Here is a 17330-nt window from a genome sequence, read left to right on the forward strand (position 1 = left end):
CTCTCTCAAAATAAATAAACATTTGAGGGGGGCCTGGGTGGCTCAATTGGTTAGGCGTCTGGCTTCGGCTCAGGTCATGATCTCGTGTTTCGTGAGTTTGAGCTCCACGTGAGGTTCTGTGCTGGCAGCTCAGAGCCTGGAGCCTGTTTCAGATTCTGTGTCTCCCTCTCTCTCTGCCCCTCCCCCACTCACGCTCTGTCTGTGTCTCAAAAATAAATAAAAGCTATAAAAATTTTTTAAATAAATAATAAATAAATAAACAAACATTTGAAAAGAAAAGAGCTCTTAGACTGAAGGTCAAACAGGTAATTTTTAACTTTTTGAGACCTAATTGAAATAAAATAAGATGCACATAGCTGAAGTATAAAATCTGATTAGTTTTAACATATGTATACAGCTATGAAAACACAACACAATTAAGATAAGAAACATTTCAATCATCCTAAAAAGATAACTCATGCAGCGTTTCATCCTTCTTTCCACCTCCATTCCCAGTTAACTGTACTGACCTACTTTCTGTCACTGTAGATCGGTTTGCATTTTTTAGAATTTTATATAAATCGAATCATAAAGTATGTACTCTTTGATGTCTGGCTTATTTTATTGACCACAATTAATTTGAATCCACCAATGTTCTTTTGAGTATCAGTACTCAAAAAGTTAAAAAATCAGTAGGTCATTAGGTTCTTTATTGTTGATCATTCATGACCATATGGACTCATGGATATTCATTCTATACTTTGAGTTACAATCTGACCCTATTTCATTTATCTTGTTGCTTTGGCCACTGGGACCTCTTTCAATTAGGTCCCGTGTCTCTTTGACACATCCCCTCTATCAAGGAGTTTTTCTCATTTAGTTGCTTGCTTGTTTCCGTGCTTCGTGGCAGTACAAAATGTTCCAGGCTCATATCATATATTTCTTCCCTGGTCCTACAGTCATTTTTCCAAGAGCCTAGGTTCCTTTCATTGGGAGTGGTATTAGTAACCAAGATGTGGGCACTGGATATATTCATTTTTTGTTGCATACTGTCCAGTTTTTCAGCCACGATTTTTGAAAAGACTATTTTTTTCCCATTTAATTGACTTTGGAACTTTGTCAAAATTCAGTTTGCCAAAAGGAAGGAAATCCTGATACATGCAACAGCATGGATGAATCTTGAAGACATTATGCTTATGTAAAATAAAGCAGTCACAAAAAGACATATACCATGTGATTCCACTTCTATGAGGTATCTAGAGGAGGCAAATTCATAGAAACAGAAAGTGTTAGAGTGGTTTCCAGGGACTGGAGTGTGAAGAAAATCAGCAGTTGTTTAATGGGTATAGAGTTTCAGTTTTGCAAGATGAAAAAGTGCTGGAGATGAGCTGCACGACAGTGTGAATATACTTAACTCTACTTAACTATATAGTTAAGCTGGTAAATTTTGTTATGCATTTTTACCACAATACAGATATTTTGGGGGGCACCTGGGTGGTTCAGTCAGTTAAGCTCCTGACTCTTGATTTTGTTGCAGCTCCACATCAGGCTGTCTGCTGACAGCGTGTGGAGGCTGCTTAAGGTTCTCAGTCCATCTCCCTCCACCCCTCCCCTGCCCGTGTGCATACACATGCTCTCTCTCTCTTAAAAAATTTTTAATGTATGGAATGACACAGAAATAAAGTAGATGTAACAAAAAATCAATTGTCCATATCTCTGTGGGTCTATTTCTATACTTTAGATTCTGTACCAATAATCTGTGTGTTTACCCTCTTCCAATACCACCACATCTTGATTACTGTAGCTTTACAGTAAGTCTTGAAATCAGCTCGTGTGAATCCTCCAACTTTTTCTTGTTTTTCAAAGTTGTTTTGTCTATTTAGGTTCCTTTGCATTTCTACATACTTTTCTGAGCCAGCTTTTCTATCTACAAATACCCTGCCATGATTTTATTGGGATTGAACTGAATCTGTAGATCAATTTAGGAAAAATTGAAATGTAACAGTATTGAATCTTTTTATCACCATTTACTATTTTTCAGGAAACAGATAAGTATATTTTGTTAAATTTATACATAAGTATTTCATGCTGTATGAACTATTATAAATGCATGGACTTTAAAATTTTGTCTTCCAACTGTTCATTGTCAGCACTGGGAAATATAATTGATTTTTGTATACTGACCTTGTATCATTCATCACTAATCTCATTTACGGAGTTTTAGGAGCTGCTTTTGTAGATTGCTTGGTATTTTCTTCCTTTTCTTTTTTTTTTTAAAGTAGGCTTCACACCCATCACAGAGTCTAAAACAGGGCTTGAACTCACAACCCTGAGATCAAGACCTGATTTGAGATTAAGAGTTGGACACTTACCCACTGAGCCACCCAGGCACCCCCTTGGTATGTTCTATTTAGAAAAACATGACATCTACAAATAAAGATTTATTTCTTTTCCAATCTGTATACATTTTATTTATTTTTCCGGCCTCATTTCATTCAAGAGGACATCAAGTATGAAGTGAAATACGAGGTTAAAGTAGACATCATTCCAGGGGCGCCTGGGTGGCTTAGTCGGTTAAGCGTCCGATTTTCGCTTGGGTCATGATCTCGCGGTTCGTGGGTTCGAGCCCCGCGTCAGGCTCTGTGCTGACTGCCAGCTCAGAGCCTGGAGCCTGTTTCAGTCTGTGACTCCGTCTCTCTCTGACCCTCCCCTGCTCACGCTGTCTCTCTCTCTCTCCTAGAAATAAATAAAACATTTAAAAAAAAATTTAAAGTAGACATCATTCCTGATTCCTGATGTTGGGTAAAAGGTATTCAATCTTTCACCATTCAGTATGTTATTACCTGAAGGATTTTTTCTTGTTTTGTTTTCAGGTGGGGTTTCTTTTTTTTTTTTTTTCTAATTGTTTTATTTATTTCTAGGAGAGAGAGAGAGAGAGACAGCGTGAACAGGGGAGGGTCAGAGAGAGAGGGAGTCGCAGACTGAAACAGGCTCCAGGCTCCGAGCTGGCAGTCAGCACAGAGCCCGACGCAGGGCCCGAACCCACAAACTGCGAGATCATGACCTAAGCGAAAGTCGGACGCTTAACCGACTAAGCCACCCAGGCGCCCCTGGGGTTTCTTTTTTTGATAAATACTCTTTATCAGGTTAAGTTCCACTCTGATTCTTTGTTTGTGGATAATTCTTAATATCATGAAATGATGTTGAATTTTGTCAAATTTTTCTTCCTGTGATTTTTGATATGAGAGTATAGCTTTTCTTCTTTAATCTGTTATTATGGTGAATTAAACTAATTGATTTTCAGTGATGAATCATCCTTATATTCCTGAGATAAACTTCATTTGGTTCTGATATATTATCATTTTTATATATTATTAATCTTTATTTGCTAATATTTTATTCAGGGCTTTGCATCTATATTTATTATGGATATGAGACTCTTAAGTTTCTTTAAAGTTTTTGTCTGATTTTTTAATGTTTATTTTGAGAGAGAGAAAAAGAGCATGAGCAGGGAAGGGGCAGAGAGAGAAGAAGAGAGAGAATCCAAGCAGGTTCTGCACTGTCAGTACAGAGCCCAATGCAGGCAGGGCTCTATCCTACAAATGGTAAGATCATGACGTGAGCCCAATTCAAGAGTTAGACGCTCAACCAACAGAGCCACCCAGGTGCCCCTGTCTGATTTTTATATTAGGGTTACATTGTCCTTTTCTTTCTGTAAAAGATTGTATAGATTAATACCAATCCTTTTTTAAATGATTGACAGGATCCTCCAGTGGAGTCATCTGGACCTGAAATCTTCTTATTGGAGGTTCTTTAACTATGAATTCAAGTTATTTAATAAATATAGAACTATCTAGTTATTTGTTTCCTTTTGAGTGAACTTTAGTAGTTTGTGTCTTTTAAGAACTGGTTCAATTTAAGTTCTCAGATTTATAGGCATACAATTTTCTTTAGTATTCCCTTAATATACTTTTATATCTGTATGCTCTGTAGTGATATACCCTTTTCCATTCCTGATATTGGCCATCTGTGTCTTCATTCCTTTTTTTTTTGGTTGTTAGTGTTGCTACAAATTAATCAATTTTAATGAAAATGGGAAAGATATAGCTTTTAGTTTCATTGATTTTTCTCAATTATTTTTGTTTCACTTTCAGTGATTCTGCTTTTATCTTTACCATTTCCTCCCTTCTGTTTTCTTTGCATTTAACTTGCTCACCTTTACTAGCTTCTTAAGGTAGATGCTTAGATCCTCACTTTGAAACCTTTTGCTAAAAGATGATTTAGTGCTATATACTTCCCTTGAACAAGTACATTAGATGTATCTCACAAATGTTGCAATGTAAATGTACTTCAATTCAAAATATGTTCTAATTTCCCATGAGTTTTTCTCTTTAATTCATTGGTTACGTAGTAATGTTTTCCAAATATTTGAGGTGTTCCAGGTATTTTATATCTCTGTTATTTCTATCTAGTTTAACATCATTATGGTCAGCAAGCATACTTTGTTTGACTTCTATCCTTGTACAATTTTAAGGTATATTTGTGGCCCAGAATATGTTTCATGTGCACTTGATAAGAAGATGCATTCAACTTATTGATAATATTGTTTAGGTTTTCTATATTCATATTCATCTGGGATACCTGTACTGAAGTTACCATATACATTTATGGATTTGCCTATTTCTTCTTTCAGTTCTATCTTTCAGTTCCTCTTTACATTCTATCAGTTGTATTTTGAAGCTCTGTTGTTAGATGCATATACATTTACAATTGTTATGTCTTCTTGGTGAACTGATTCATAAGTATCTAATTCCTTCTTTATTCCTGGTAATATTTATTGCTCTGAAGTTTACTTTGTCTGGTATCAATATAGCCACACCACAGCATTCTTTCAATTATTATTGGCGTTATATATCTTTTCCATCGTTTTACTTTAAAAAAAAAAACAGCTTTCATGTTTTAACAAAGCCAATTAGTCTGATAGTTCCGAGATATAAAATTAACCAGTTTTGAAGTGATTTGTGATAACAGCACACACATCAATTCTTCCTCAGGGGAACAGTTTCCCCCCTGATGCCCTCCTTGGTTATGATGCAGATTCTGAGTGTATTCTTAATGTACATGTCCGTCTCCACTGGCTCTGCTCCAAGGACAGTGGGACATGCTCCACATTCTGCATGTTCTTAAAACCAACCTGGTTGTCAAGCAGGGTTTGTAGCATGGCACTTGCTGAGCCTCCAGCCTTGAAGAAGTCTCTCTGGTAGCACCCTAGTGGGTCAGAGTTGTACACAGCTCCTTTGCCTTCTTCATCCCGTCCCCCAGTGATGTTGTAAACAGGGTGGAAAGAAGCACCTTATGAATAGGCGATTGTACACACCGTTTCAGCAATCGCTTCCGTCGTAATCCTCTTATTATTAGAATACTTATACATCTTTAGTCTTGTTTCAATAATCATCGTCAGGGAAAGACAGTCTCCATGAAAACCGTGTCATCCAATGACTGTTTTGTCTGTAAATTTGTAACACTTGGAGCCTTCTTGGCTGTGAACTGAAAACCCTTCACTCAATCAAGTATCAGAAGCCACAACTGAAAACTCTCCTCAAGCAATTGCCAGTATAGTACATCCATTGGAAGCATAGGGCAGGAAGTGCAGCTGCAAAGGGCCCACGGAGCTGTCAGGCTCCAACACCAGGTCTAGGCCAGGTCTCCAGCACACCACTGTCATGGACAACATTGCACAGCTCTGGCTACTGCTATTTCACGCGAGAAGGCTTCATCATTTTACTTTCAACCTATATATATATATCTTTATATTTTATATTTAAAGCGCATTTCTTATAGACAGCATATAACTGGGTCTTGTTTTGATTATTTCAATTTCTGCCTTTTAATTTGTGTGTTTAGATTTTTAACCTTCAGTGTAATGGTTGGCAAGGATTTGATTTAGATGTGATATTATTTGTTTCTTTTCTCCCCTCTGTTCTTTTCTTACCCTTTTCCTGCTTTCTTTTGGATTACCTGGGTAGATTTTACTATTTCTATTTCAGTGCAATATGTTGGCTTTTTTGTTGTTTTTCTTTGAATTATGTTTTGAATAATTTCAGTAGAGACTATAATATATACATTTAACTTTCATAATCAATTTAGGTAGTATTTTACCACTTTAAACAAAATACAGAAGCGATATAACCATTTGGGTCCCTTTACTGTTTTATACTTTTCATATGTATATCATCTATTTACATTGGAAACTCTACCAGACACTGTCACGCTTTTGATTTCAGCAGTAACACACATTTTAAAGAATTTAGGAGAAATAGTTTTTTATTTTTATCCATAGATTTACCATCTTCGATGTTCTTCCTTCATTTCTTGAAAATTCCAGCTTTTCCCTAGAGATCCTAAAGACCTTAGTTTAGCATTTCTTGTAGAACATGTCTGCTGTTGACAGAGTCTCTTGGTTTTCCTTTTCCTAAGAATGTCTTTATTTCACATTTACTCATGAAGCATATCCACACTACATGGCGAATATTCTGGGTTAATAGCTCTTTGTTTTCAGCACCTTAAAAATGTCCCACTGTCTTCTGGTCTCCATGGTTTCTGATGACAAATCCACAGATGTTTGATTCATTGTTCCCGTATATATAAAACTTATGATGTCTTCACTGGCTGCTTTAAAGATTTCTATTATTTTTTAAATATCATTTATTGTCAAATTGGTCTCCATAAAACACCCAGTGCTCATCACAACAAGTGCCCTCCTCAATGCCCAACACCCACTTTCCCCTCTCCCCCACCCTCCATCAAGTATTGTTTGTTCTCAGTATTCAAGAGTCTCCTATGGTTTGCCTCCATCCTTCTCTGTAACTTTTTTTTTAATCCATTCCCCTTCCCCGTGGTCTTCTGTTAAGTTCCTCAAGAACCACATATGAGTGAAAACATGTGGTATCTGTCATTCTCTGCCTGACTTATTTCACTTAGCATCATACCCTCCAGTTCCATCCACATTGCTGCAAATGACCAGATTTCATTGTTTCTCAGTGCCAGGTAGTATTCCATTGTATATACAAACCGCATCTTCTTTACCCATTTGTCAGTTGATGGGCATTTAGGCTCTTTCCTTGATTTGGCTATTGTTGAAAGTGCTACTATAAACATTGGGGTACATATGCCCCTATGCATCAGCACTTCTGTACCCCTTGGGTAAATTCCTAGCAGAGCTATTGCTGGGTCACAGGGGAGTTCTAGTGTTAATTTTTTGAGGAACCTCCATACTGTTTTCCAGAGCAGCTGCACCAGTTTGCATTCCCGCCAACAGTGCAGGAGGGTTCCCATTTCTCTACATCCTTGCCACCATCTCCTGATTTGTTCATTTTAGCCACCCTGACTGGCATGAGGTGGTATCTCAGTGTAGTCTTGATTTGTTCTTCCCTGATGATGAGGGACAATGAGCATCGTTTCATGTGTCTGTTGGCCATCTGGATGTCTTCTTTGGAGAAGTGTTTATTCATGTCTTCTGCCCATTTCTTCACTGAGTTATTTGCTTTCCGGGTATGGAGTTTGGTGAGTTCTTTACAGATTTTGGATACTGGCCCTTTATCTACTATGTCATTTGCAAATATCTTTTCCCATTCCATTGGTTGCCTTTTAGTTTTGTTGATTTTTTTCCTTTGCAGTGCAAAAGCTTTTTACCTTGATTAAGGTCCCAATAGTTCATTTTTGCTTTTAATTCCCTTGCCTTTGGAGAAGTGTCGAGTAAGAAATTGCTGAGGCTGAGATCAAAAAGGTTGTTTCTTCCTTTCTCCTCTAGTGTTTTGATGGTTTCCTGTCTCACATTCAGGTCCTTCATCCATTTTGAGTTTATTTTTCTGTATGGTGTAAGAAAGTGGTCTAGTTTCATTCTTCATGTTGCTGTCCAGTTTCCGCAGCACAATTTGTTAAAGAGACGGTCTTTTTCCCATTAGATATTCTTTCCTGCTTTGACAACGATTAGTTGGCATTACATTTGTGGGTCCAATTCTGGGTTCTCTATTCTATCCAATTGGTCTATGTGTCTGTTTTTGTGCCAATACCATACTGTCTTGATGATTACTGCTTTGTAGTAGTGGCTAAAGTCCAGGATTGCTTTAAAGATTTTTAAAAATTTATCTTTGGTTCTCATTAATTTGATTATGATATGGCCAGGCATGGTTTTCTCTGAGCTGTTCTGTTTGGGTTCATTAAGTTTCTTGAATTTGTAGATTTGTATTTCAGAAAATGTGAGAAGTTTAGCTAATGTTCTTTTAAATATCTTTTTCTGCACCAATCTCTTCCTTTTTTTGGAACTCCAATGATATGAATGTTAGACTTTTTGATATTGACTCATAATCCCCTGAAGCTCTGTTCATTTTATTCAACCTTCGAATCTTCTTTGTTTTAGTTTTCCTCAGATTGGATAATATTTATTGACCTATTTTCTTTTTTTTCAGCTTTATTAAGTTATAATTGGCAAATAAAATGTATATATTTAAGGTGTATAATATGATAGTTTGATATACATACACATTGATTACTATATGGATTAACACATCTATCACTTTACACAGTTACTTTTTTTTTTTTTTTTAGTGTGGTGAGAACACTTAAGATCTACTTGGTTAGCAAATTTCAAGTATACAATACAGTATTATTATCTATAGCCACCATGATGTAGAATAGATCCCCAGAACTTATTCATCTTATGACTGAAAGTTTGTACTCTCTGATCAAAACCTCCTCATTTTCTTCACCCTTCAGTGCCTGGTAACCACTATTCCACTCTCTGATTCTGAACTCCGCTGTTTTTAGATTCCACATATAAATGAAATCATACAGTTTTTTTCTTTTATTGACCTATTATCTAGTTATTGGTTCTATCCTCTATCATCGCTAGACTACTACTGAGTTCATGTGGGAAGGTTTTCACTTCAAATGTATTTTTTTCATTCTAAATTTTACATTTGGTTCTTTTTTTACATACTTTTTAAAAACGTTTTATTTATTTTGAGAGAAAGAGTGTGTGTGCAAGAGTGCAAGTGGGGATGGGGCAGAGAGAGACAGAATCCTAAGCAGACACTGCACTGTCAACACAGAGCTGGATGCTGGGCTCGAACCCACGAACCTTTGGATCATGACCTGAGCCCAAATCAAGAGTCCCATGGTTAACCAACTGAGCCACTCAGGAACCCCTATGTACTTTTTATTTCTCTATTGAAATATCTATCTATCCATGCACTTCAAATGTCTTTTTCCTCAACTTCATGGATCATACATATAATTGATGTTTTAAATACTTTGTCTGATAATTCCAACATCTGGGTTTTCTCAAGGTTTGCATCTGCTGATTGCCTTTTCCCTTGAGGATTGGTCATAATTTCCAGGCTCTTAATATGTCTGGTATACATAATCTTTCAGATATTTTGACTGTTAAGTTGTTTAGACTCATGTTCCTGAATCTTCTGGGATTTTTTGAGAATGGTGATTCTTTTGTTAGCAGGAAATCATCCTGTTATGTTTAGACCATAAGTTATGTCTTGCCTTACATGAGTGGCAGTTCAAGACTTACTTTAGAATGTGGAATAGCCATACAATGAATATTTTTCATCCTTAAAGAAGAACAAAATACTCATATATGCTATAATATGGATGGACAGTAAAAACATTGTGTTAAGTGAAAAAAGCCAGATGCAAAAGACCACATATTGTATGATTCCACTTACAAGAAATGTCCAGATGATGCAAATCTACAGAGAAAGAAAGTAGATTGTGGTTTCTAGGAGCTGGAGCTGAGAACAGAGATTAACTATAAACAGAAAGAAGAGATCTCATTGGGGTGATAGAAATGGTCCTTAATTTCCTTGAAAAAAATCACTGAATTATAAATGTAAAACATATGGATTGTATATGTAAAGTACACCTCAATAAAGTTGCTACAATATTAAATCTTATTTTATTTGTCTAGGAATTTTCTCTGCTTATTTGGATCTGTCTCATATAGCTATTGTTCAGGGTTAATCTGAGACTTATGTGGATGACCCTAATCTCAGTTCCAATTCACTAGGATCCACCCTATGCATACATAGCTCAGGAACCCAGCAGAGACTTCTATAGAATTAAGGGGCCCCTTCTTCAGCTCTCTCCCCAGTGTGATTCCTCCCACACTATCCAGCCTTGTGGTGTTCCTATCCTTTGTTCTTCAAGACAGAAAGTTCATGAGCTTTCTATCAGAGTTTTAGTTTCCAATACCACCACATCACAATGTGACTGGGACCACTCTAGGCACAAAGCAGCACGGGGGGGGGGGGGGGGGGGGGGGGGGCGGGGTGGAGGCGGTGCTAAATAGAAACTTGTCCCCATGCAGGTCGCTTATCCAAATTTTGACTCCTCTCCTAAATCTTACAGCTTCTGCTAACTTCTTAGAGTTCTCAAATAATGGTTTTTATATTTTCCCATATTTTTTCTGTTGTAATCAGCCAGAAGGAAGGGCTATAGTCACCTCACATAAGCCATAGGAGAACTACAACTATGACAGATCTGGTTTTGAATCCTAGCTCTACCACATCCAAAGCATATAACATTGGATAAATCACCTAATTACTCTGAGTCTATTTTACTTTCATCTATAAACTGAAGGCCTTTCTTACTCATAAAATGATAGAAAAAATGAGCAAGGGAAAGCTTACTAAAGACAATTCCATTATCATTAGCTACTAGAGAGAATAGACTCCCCTTGCCTAAGTGTATTTCTTTGGTTTCTGAGAAGTAACACTCCTTACACTTTATTGTAATGATTCATTTAAACTGTGTATCCTCTCTACTAGAAAAGAAGTTCTATGAGGTCAGGAATGGTATTTTCCACATTTATGGCTATTACAGCACGTTCCACAGAATAAGTATTCACTATTCATCCAGTCAGTAAAGATCCTTATGGTCAGGCCAATCAGCGCCCTATATTTATAGGTCTTAACCTACATCTGTGACATTTACCTCCACTTTACTTTACCCAATCACAGCTGTGGAAGCCCTTCTAGACCTTGCCATCACCAGAATGTCAGAAATCCTTAACTCCAATATCTTACCTTCTGACCTCTATCCCTTATGTTCCAACAACCCTTTACCCTTCCAGCTTCACTCTCACAATACATACTCTTAACCTCATAATGACTCATTCTTTTTTCCCCCGCCATTTTGGTAGAAGGCTTATGGCCCCTTTGGCACTATAAAACACCCTTGGAGAAACGTCTCAGGTTGCTTCTCTGTTTCCTTTGGGCTCCATTCATCAACTCATGCGGTACAACAACATGTTTCTGTAGCTATTTTATACATTAGGTATACATAAAACTAATCCATTTTAGATCATTTGTATCTTAGCTTGAGGAACTGTATGTTTAGTATGCTACAGAAAGTGCCAAGCTCTGAAAAGCCATGTTAGGTAATTGGTACCTGACAAAACTCCATTTCCTCAAAAACTGGTTCTAATTATGCAAGATTTTTTTTCTTGTCCCATGTATATTCTCTGTATACTCATTTATTCATTGAAATGATTTTTATTTTCATGAAAAGCATTATATTGTAATTACATAGACTTCTTGCTTTTAAAAAAAAAAGGCACAGTGGGAAGACAATGTTTTTGAAGAAGTAATTTTCACTCAGTCATTAGAAACAAATGTTTTTATGAAACTAGACAAATCAGTATAGTCTGTCTTTTGATGCTGGGTTGGTGTTTGGGAATAAATTCCTTTTGGTTCTCTTTTGATTCTTTAATCTCAATAACCTAGGACACTGGCAGGATTGCAAGTGATTTATATTAGCTGGGATAAATGTACATGTCTTTCTACTTTCATTGTGTTAATGAAATTTTTACATGCTTTCAATTTTTTTATGTTTATTTATTTTGAGAGTGGGGAGAGACAGAGAGAGAGGGATAGAGAGAGTCCCAAGCAGGCCCTGCACTGTCAGGGCAGAGCCCAATGTGGGGCTCGATCTCACAAACCATGAGATCATGACCTGAGCTGAAATCAAGAGTCAGACACTTAACTGACTGAGCCACCCAGATGCCTCTAACATGTTATTTTAAAAACCATCTCTGTGCCTGAAAATACCAATTTTTAGTCAGCAAAATTTGCAACTCTGTTCTTGAGACTAGAGACCAAGGGTAATATGGGAAAGGGTGCAACAAACAAACTAGGAGATGCGTTCCTCAATGCCTCTGAAGAGCTTGGAAACTAGATGGGTGGGAGGGGGGCTAAATATATAGAAAATGACTTAAGAACAATGCAAAACTATATGCCTGCAGGTGCAGAGGATTATGCAAACAGATTACATGAGTGCTGAGAAGATGAACCAAAATAATGGTGAGACCTAAGTCATAATGGGGTTAATTAGGCAGTTTCCTATAAAAAGGTGAGTTTCATGCTAGATTAGCAAAATAATTGAAATATCGTGGCATATAAGAGTGAAAAGCACTCTTTGTGGGATAATAGAAATATTGTAAACATGGGACTGAGAGGCTGAGTAGTGGATAAGGGCAGAAAGGAAATCAGTGTGGCCAAAACAAAGGGACCTGTCCTAACTAGGCCATGACAAACTAAGAGTGCTGTGGTTGGGGTAAATACAAGAGTCAGTTTTTGAATGGTAGGCTGAAGGATTTGCATGTTACCTTCTAAGCATTAGATATCTATCCATTAATTAAATCAATGGTTATTGAATACCTAGTATGTACCAGGACTTAAGTCAGGCTGGGTGCAAGGGGAAGAGCTTTAAAAATTGTCTCATTGAGGGGGGTGCCTGGGTGGCTCAGTCAGTTAAGCATCTGACTTCAGCACACGTCATGATCTCACAGTCCATAGGTTCAAGCCCCACATCAGGCTCTGTGCGGACAGCTTGGAGCCTGGACCCTGCTTCTGATTCTGTGTCTCCCTCTCTCTCTGCCCCTCCCCTGCTCATTATCTCTCTCTCTCTCTCTCTCTCTCAAAAAATAAATAAACATTAAAAATTTTGGAATTGTCTCATTTATCCCTCAAAATAGTATTGTCAGTTTTTATAAAGTCCATTTATTTATTTTGAGACAGAGATAGGAAATACAAGCAGAGGAGGGGAAGAGAGAGATGAAGAGAGAGAATCCTAACAGAGCTCTGCACGAGGCAGGGCTCAGTCTCACAAACTGTGAGATCATGACCTGAGCCGACATCAAGAGTCAGACGGTTACCCGACTGAGCCACCCTGGTGCCCCATGAATATTATCAGGTTTAATATATTTTCCCACTTTGTTTATATAGAAACTGAGCCTCAGGGGAAATAAAGGACATTCCCAAAGACACACAGCTAGCAAAAAGTAGAGACTCAGACCCAGAACATCTGTCTCTACAGCTCCCACTTACAACACTAAAGCTATAGGCATTCTCGGCAAGATTTTGAGCGAGAGAATATAATGAAGATACAATTATTGGTAAGAGATTATCCCAACAGTTATGTGAAGGATCAACACAAAAAGAAAGTTCATGATTTTTAAATGGCTCATATGGAATACTATTAAATTAGTCACAATTAATATTCAAGTACATACAATTTCCCCACTGAATTTTTTTAAAAAAATCATATATATGAGTGTTCTGATATGAAAAGGGAAAGATTAAAACTTGATAGCACCACTTTCCTATTTTCAGCTGTGCTGAACAATGAGAATAAGACACATGAATTTCATTCTCTTCCCTGATATTCCAACATTCAATGAGGTTTTATTTATGTATTTTATGCATTTATTTAATTTTAATAAGAAAAAAATCCCAGGCAAATAATAACTTTTTAGATAGATAGATAGATAGCAAAAATATATAACAGTCAAACGTCCCTTTGCAACAGTTTCAGGATTAAAAAAAAAAAATCATCAAAATAAATGGTTCAATTAGTTTCTGTCTCAAAGAAGAGTTATAGGCTCAGGTCAAAGAGAATTTACCCTTAATCTTATAAAGTTACTTCCAGTGCCAGTAGTGAAGCATCTAGATTAGAAACATAAAAAACTAAATAGAAATCTATGGTGAGTATCACTGCCTATGGCCACTGAACACATATATGTTGAATGCTTGCAATGAACCAAGCACGGATCAAAGTGCTTTTGGTTAATTGGTTTGCTTCTTTCCACAAAGATACCCAAGACATGTTAGAGTTTGTTTAAGATTAAAGAAAGACATATGCTAGAAAATTTCATTTCTGAGACCTCAAGTACTAGATCAATTCTGCTCCATTTATTTGAAATGCCATATAAATTGTTGCAAATTTTTCATGAGTTCAGATAAATGCGTTTTGGTATTTTAAGAGTCGACTCCCTTTCCACTGAAAGATTGAGTCACAGTAAATATAAACTTTGACCCTGGGCCTCAGCTGCCCCATTTGACAAATGAGCTATGAAGGGTCTTTGAGATAACGAGCCTAACTCCCTAAGAGGGTTAGGACAACTGCTAAGGAACTGCTAAAGTCTCTTCCAGCTCCAACATTCTCGAATCTACAGAATGGCAGTAGGATTGTATTATGTTCTCTCCCTGTAGTCATTCTTCTGGCTAATGTATAACCGTCTCTATTTACTTTCGTGCTAAAAATGCAACCTGCAACCTGGAAGAAACACCAAAAGAAGGAAGTTCGAAGTTCTTTGCTTTTAAGGCAATACTCCTGCCCCCCCCCAAAAAAAATTGTAACATAAAGCACCAACAAGTTAGAAAGAAAATGAGCATCTCTAAGATTAATATCTAGTCTATTTGTAAAGCCAATCCAGGAAGGAAATTCCTACAATCTTCTTGAGAAGCTAACAGAATAGTGCCAAATATTTACATTCTTGCTCAAGACTGACTAAACTTTGGTTCCTTGAAAATGTTACCTGTCTTTAATATACTACAGTGCTTCATGCTGTACCACGTTCCTGATGGGCTCTTTATATCTATTTTTAGATGTTGATCAAGACTGTTTTTCAGTTTAAGGCTCTGGTGACCTGAGAAACTCAGCTCTTTGCAATTGAGTTTAACTTGAAAAGAGTTTATACTTTTGTATGTACTGGAGATGTTAGATCTAGTGCATTTCATTCACGTCCTCATATAGATTTTCAGAAATATTCTTAGCATACAAGATATGACCAAAACAGATTAAACAGTCATTTCAAATGCTACTACAGACCAAAACATGTTGAAGCTGCTCATTTCCCAAGGTCTGGCTAATTTAGGGAATTGGATTACCAAAGCAATAAGGTCATTGTCCAGTTTTCAACCCCTTTAAGCTAAAATTGAATATGAGCTTTTGTTACTTTTTGAAAAATCTTTGACACGAATCTACATATTTGGTAAATTCAAATATAAATTTGCATAAATGTAATGTAAATCTGTACATTCTTTATATAAAATAAATATATGCATATTTGATTATCTGTGTGCAAATTACATATACACCTATGCTTATAGATAGTTACACAGATAGTTACAGCACAGGGCTCTCAGATTACTAGTTTTTTAAAATATATGTTGGTTTTTCCAAAATGTTTGTAATACCTTAAGGTTTGATATTTCTTCTCCCTCTTTTTTCCCAGTCTCAAACATTATAGGAGATACTACTCATGATAGCAGTGATTTCTAGAACAAATTCTACAGTATTAGAATATTCATTTACCTAGATTCATTATTCTATAAAATAAGAGGTCGAAGGAAGACCAGAAGTAGTATCTACCAGTCATTGGCCCATATCTAGCCCATATAGGTCTAGTCTATGTTTTAATTATTGCAGCATTTAAAAAAACAAAAGATGCCACTTTTTCTAAAAATCCAGATTTCTGGGGTGTGTGGCTGGCTCAGTCAGTAGAGCATGCATGATCTTGGGGTTGGGAGCTCGAGCCCCACGTTGGGTGTAGAAATTACTTAAAAATAAAATCTTGGGACACTGGGGTGGCTCAGTTGGTCAAGCATCCAACTCTTTGTTTTGGCTCAGGTCATGTTCTTGTGGTTCATGAGTTCAAGCCCTGCATTGGGTTTTGGGCTGACAGCATGGAGCCTGCTTGGAATTCTCTCTCTCCCTCTCTCTCTGCCCCTGCCCTGTTCTCTCTTTCTCAAAATAAATGAATAACCATTTACAAATAAATAAATAAAATCTTCAACAAAATGAAAAATAAAAAAATAAAAATCCAGATCCTTGACTTCTCTTGAAAAATCAAAAGATCTGGCAACACAAGGCACACCTTCCAATGTGTTCACAATCAACAAGAACCAAAGAGCTGCTGCTCCCTTCAGATAGGGCCCTGCTCTTCAGTATATCACAGCCAAATGGGCCATCTCAATCACCTGTTACATACTTGACCCTATACTCATTTGAATTTGCAACTACTGATTGGTCCAACCTTCCTACATCGTAGAAGTTGACCAGCTTGGAAGTTAAGTGACTATCTATACTAAAATCATCCAAGGGGATAGAATATGGTTAAAGAACAGCAAGTACAAAATAAGGTTGAATTATAAGGTCACAGCCAGGTGCTTCCCCAGTGTTGGGGGGACTCACTCCCAGAGACAATTTGTGAGGACTGAAAGGAAAAGCAAAAGCCTGTCAGCCCATCTAGACAGCAATACCTTCCATCTTGCCACCTCTATGGCTGAGTGGGAGCTCCCACCTTCCCCAGCCACACACCCATGTGATAAGCATAATAAAGGGATGCAACAGTGAACTAGGAGAATGTACTACAGGTGGAGCTGATCAAGTAGAGGAAGTCATAAATATATTTCTTAAAAAGAAAAAATAAGTTAAGATCTGAAAGATGGGTGTGAGCTGACCAGAGAAAATGAAACAAGTGCATTCCTAGCTGAGACAAAAGCATGTTCAAAGGTCCTGAGACATGAGGTGGCATAGAGAGAATAGGCATTAAAGGAAGGCCAGTGCAATTGGGGAATAAAGAGCTAAAGCAAGTCCAGGAAAGGTGAAAGTAATTCAGATCATTCGAAGCTTTGTAGGTCATGTTAAAACTTTTATACTTCCCTCAAGATCAGTGGCAAGGATAATCTCATGTTCATATGTGTATTTTGAAAGGGCTACACCTCAGAAAAGGGATTTAAATGGGGGAAAGGTGGATGCAGGAAGATGATTTAGAAGGTTTGGAAGGTAAGCCAAAGTAAACTGCCCTGAGCTACTGGTGATAGAGCCAGAGAAACCGAATTGAGAGATATTAGAAGAAGAAATGGAGAGAGTTCGTGATGGATTGGATGTGGCAAGGAAAGGAGAAGAGAGAAGTATGAGAGGCAACCCTGGCTTGCTTACTAGAACAGAAGGTGGAATGTTTGGTGGACACCATTGACTGGAGAGCTAAATTACAA

At 37.2% G+C, this 17330-nt stretch overlaps 1 pseudogene; it reads right to left on the reverse strand.

The window, feature by feature from the left end:
* Nucleotides 1–5018: 5018 nt before the first annotated feature.
* Nucleotides 5019–5719, reverse strand: LOC120241992 (annotated as a pseudogene).
* Between the last annotated feature and the right edge of the window lie 11611 nt (nucleotides 5720–17330).

Source organism: Hyaena hyaena, unplaced genomic scaffold (assembly GCF_003009895.1).
Source record: "Hyaena hyaena isolate Hyena2069 unplaced genomic scaffold, ASM300989v1 scaffold_297, whole genome shotgun sequence".
Lineage (NCBI taxonomy): Eukaryota > Metazoa > Chordata > Mammalia > Carnivora > Hyaenidae > Hyaena > Hyaena hyaena.